Source organism: Leptodactylus fuscus, chromosome 7 (assembly GCF_031893055.1).
Source record: "Leptodactylus fuscus isolate aLepFus1 chromosome 7, aLepFus1.hap2, whole genome shotgun sequence".
Taxonomy (NCBI): domain Eukaryota; kingdom Metazoa; phylum Chordata; class Amphibia; order Anura; family Leptodactylidae; genus Leptodactylus; species Leptodactylus fuscus.
In genome coordinates, this window is record NC_134271.1 from 110,644,133 (window position 1) to 110,649,166 (window position 5,034).

Here is a 5,034-nt window from a genome sequence, read left to right on the forward strand (position 1 = left end):
TAGGTCTTCGCGTTTAGAGAGACAGTAGTTGTCGGGGCCAAGCTTAGCTCGAGAGCAGCTGACCAACACCATCAGGTAAAACCTAGTTAGCCGTCGTAGCGCTAGGGACAGCTTACCTATTTCCCTAGTAGTGCTATCACCATTCAGTACCACGGTTGTTGGGCGTCTATATGAACATGACACATTGCTAGTGGTGATGTGCAAGCAGAAAATCTACAGCTGTACCTCACTACGGCTGCACCTTGCAGTTCTACCCTCACTGATCAGCAAGTTATGGTGATAAGATATACATATATATATATATATATATTAGCAGTACCCGCGACCTCGTCCGCGGCAGGGTTCCTGCTGTGCGTGACCCACCTTCAGCGCAGGCTCTGGCCCCCCCATTGTGTCCCTTTTCCAACCCCCCTCGCCCTTTTCCACCACCTTCCGCAACTGCGGGCCTCCTTTCCATCACCCCTCCTCCACGACCTCGGCCCTCTTTCCTCCCCTGCAACTCTGCCCCCCCTTTCCCCCCCTACCTGCGACCCCGGTCCCCTCTCCACCCCCCCCATACCCCGTCCCACTCGACAGTGACCCTTCCCCCTAGATCCCCAACTGACCTGCAGACTCTGTAGGCCACAGGAGGTGCAGGACAGCAGGCTTTCCAGAAATCGGTGCAGGTGAGCCTTTCCCTGGCTGCAGCAGAATAGGTTGATCCCACGGCGAGCCCTGCACGTGTCCCTGGTACACAGTACAGATACTTGTTCCGTCCGCTGCGGAGCACACAGCGACACCATGTTGATTTGTTTGCTATGCACCCGATAGCTCCGCTCACACAGAGAAGCGCCAGCCAACGGGGTGAGCGGCTGAAGGGCCTGGGATGACGTCATCTCAGGTCCTGCGGCTGAAGATATCTTTACCTTGACATTTACCACATGATATGGGGTATGTAAACCATTAACTGTCATGTTAACTTTTCCTACATCTGTACATATCTGTATGTATCTATATACAATGTACACTTTGTATATCGTGATAATACAGTGGAGACTATTTACAGACTTTATTGCTAGAGATGAGCAAACAGTAAAATGTTCGTGGTTCGATATTCATTTTGAGTAGCCCCTCAATATTCGACTACTCGAATCGAATATCGAACCCTAATATAGTCTGTGGTGGGAAAATGTTCGTTTCAGGGGTAGGCAACATTCGATCAAATTATACTTACCAAGTCCACGAGTGAGGGTCGGGCTGGATCCTCCATGCAGTCTTCTCCTTGCAGCGTCCCTGCAGCGTCTTCCAGCTCTTCATTGACTCTGCCAGACATTGGGCCTGGGCAGAGCCGACTGCGCATGTCCGCTTGCAGTGCGGGCATGCGCAGTCTGCTCTGCGCAGGCCTGATGCCTGGCAGAGTGAATGAAGAGCCGGAAGACGCCGCGGAGAAGACTTCTAAAGTTAGGTGAAGAACCAGCATTGATTGGCCGACTGTATAGCATTCGGCCAATTAATGCTGGTTCTGCATCAAACTTTTACATTCGAACAGCGAGTGGTACTCGATCGAGTATGAGTATTTTGAATACCGTAGTATTTGATCGAATACCTACTCGATCGAGTACTACTCACTCATCTCTATTTATTGCATATACACCCTATTGATTCAAATGGACACTATAAGGGTCCATTCACATGGAGTAAATGCGCTCTCATTTTGGCAAAATACACGAGTAAAGAATACACGTGTAAAAATAAGACTCCCATTGACTTCAATGACATTTTTTACACGTGTAAAAAAAAAAAACGCATCAAAAAACACGTCGCGTTTTTTACATGTGTAAAAAATGTCATTGAAGTCAATGGGAGTCTTATTTTTACACCTGTATTCTTTACACGTGTATTTTGCCAAAGTGAGTGCACATTTACTCCGTGTGAATGGACCCTAATGCTTAGCTTCTCATGTGGTAGTACTACAGCCAAATAGAACACTCACTGCCAGGGTTTCTTTCGGATTACAGGCAACTGTTGCCATATTAGCCTTTACTGATGTTGCCGCCATTAGAGTATGTTCTTGACATATAGTATGGTTCACAAGGCGCAGAAGCTACTCTGAAGACATGTTACATACTGGTATATAGGCAATAATAACATCCCACAAGATATTACATTCAGTTTTCTTATGTGTTAGTGGAATCTGGTACAACTTATTTCTAAAGGGCTTGTCGGAGATTCTGATTTCTGATTCCTGGAATTACCAGGGTCTATTGTTTTAAAAGGCATTTTCCCCCCTTAATAAGATTTTGTCTGATCTTGGGCTTTTGAGGTTACTTGTTGGAAGGGTCACCTTATAATATGCTGATCGCAGAATATCTGGCAGTTAGGATCCCAAATTATCTGCTGAAGGAGAAAATTGCCAGCAAGTATTTAATATCCTTGCAACACACCGCAGGGGAAATAAAATAGTGCAGAATTTCATTGAGGATGTCCATGAAATGTTCATACATGGTAAGTCCTACAGAAAAAGAGGGTCTCTTTGGTTTGGCTAATAGATACTGATCCCAAACTCAAAATTCGACAGTGGATTGTCTAAACTAGACAACCCCATAGAAATAACTGGTTTGCACCTACTTTAGTCACCCTGTACATCCCCTTTATATGCATACATGTCTTTTAGCCCACTCTTTGACCTGATTTATTTCAGATACTGGTGGAGTTTTTGCATGCGTTGCTTGCTTAAGGTTTTGTCCAGCATCTATTTTGGGTGTTTTTGTAATTTTTCTAACATTCTTGATTCATAACCCAATTTCACTTTAGCTTCAAGTTACAGACAGCTTACAAGACACTGTCTATAATAATCATGCTTGTATCAATAAGTAGTTGCATCTTATTGTCACATTTCCAGCAGTATTCTATTTCTTACTCTTGGAATTCTGACATGTTTGGACCTATTTTATATAAAGTTTTCCACATTTGCCCCATCTGTCTACAGACTCTCAGATTGCTAAAATAATTTAAGTGCACGTGTATTATTTTTTATTTTATATTTTCTTGCCTTGTTTATCTCTTTGGGTGTGTGTCATGAAGCCCATTTTTACCCAATCTCATATTATTGTGTAGTCCTGAACAATGAATATAGATAAAAGGGTATTCCCATCTCAGAAATGTATGGTATATACACAGTATATGCCATAAATGTCAGAAAGACATATCTCATATCTCGAATACCCTATTGCATGAACAGGTGTTATCGACCCCCACCCAGTTTAATAATGTGCCCACCATATCCAAACAAAGCGAATGCACTATTGTGATGGTTACAAGCCTAGATAGAACACAATCATTAGAAAGGTCTCTGTACTGTCCATTGAGATGTATGGATTCTGTAATTAGCGAGTCACAAATCTCAAGTCTGACAACCTTTTGCGATACTGCAAACCAGCCATTCACTAAATTACCTTGGTTGTCATCCTCTCTAGTTCTGCTATGTGCACAGTAGATACATATGCACGTATAGTAGACAGCTGGATCAATAGCAATTCCATAGTATAGTGTTATTTTCAGAATGCTCTCTTTTGTAGTCGGTAATAACCCAGGACGGCTGGATGAGTTTCACATTTCGTATGGATGCCCTGACAATGACAGCAAGTAATATGAATTTCCAAGATGATTTTTTTTTTTTATAACATTCAGGGAATTGCCATGTATGCAGCTATATAAATATTCTTTACATGCAATAATATAATCTTCCTGTAGGTGACCCTACACCTAAAGGCACCTACTGGAAGACTTACTATGATAACCAGCGCAAGCCTGAGTAACATGAACATAGTTGTAGGGGTTCACGTATCACCGGTATCGGATTTATAAAAATCCTGTAGTGCACATATTACAGGCTTGTTAACCCTTTAAATGCATTACATGATAATAATCTCTCCTGTTCAGAATATCTCCTTGCGTCTATAATTATATGCAGTGGTTCTCTATTCCCAAAAGATCTGTACCAAGGTTTGTTCTTCATCTCACCTTCAAAGCCTGACACCTCTCTCTATCTCCTGATATCACTGTGTGATCTCCAATTATGCCATTGCTTGATTTTACCAATATAGCAAGGTTTGCTATCCCCCTCCTTCCCCATTATCTCCACTGATTTTACATGAAACATCTCTCCCAGGCTATGACCTGCTGCTAGGAAGCACAACCCTTCAGCGCCAGCCCTTAATTCCCACCTGCAACTCCCAACAGGATTTTCTCATTGCTGGTGTATCATCAGAGCCAGAAATAGAACTGTCTATACAAGATAGGAATAATTGGTCAGGACTAATGCAGAGTAGGAAAGTTTCAGCTTCCAAAGAGAGCAGAAAAACAGGCATCTTCTGGAAGAATAATGAGGGTGATTTAGAAGGAGCAACAGATCTGGGCCCCCACTAATGTGTTTGGCAGGAGTCCACAGACCTCACAGTGCAGCACAAGGGGATGTGCAAGTGTAGAGTCTTTTCTTAAGCAGGTAAACACCAGTGTCTAAGGCAAGCAGTGGATGTAGTGTGGCTCTGTGTGTATGTGATGATACCTCCTGCTCTCTCATTTTTTGCTGTAGAGCAAAGGGGGTGTGCACAAAACTGAGACATCACAAGAAGAAAAAGAAAGCTTGACTCTACACTGTCATATCTCCAGTGGTCTACTATCATTTAGCCGCCTGCTGCATTCACTTGAAGTTACCTTCTTCCCTGCAGTACACAGCAGGTTGCCAGCTACTTTGTCCAAGGTGCCATTTCTGGTCCTGCAGATAAGGTGACCCTTGGAGGGGTAGTGATGGGAGCTTTAGTCCTTCTCCCTCCTTTCTTCTACATATTGGCTGCTGAAGAGGGTGAATAGGGAGGGGAGAGAATGTGTAAATCCTTCTTCATGTATGGGACTGAAGAACTGTGGTAGAGATGGGGTGCAGTCTGCAGCATTGGCTGAGTGCTCTCTACTCCAAGTGATGCTGGCATCTTCTCCTGGGCAACAGGATTTCCTTACACTGCATCAGGGTGACCTGGAGAAATAGAATGGCAAAGG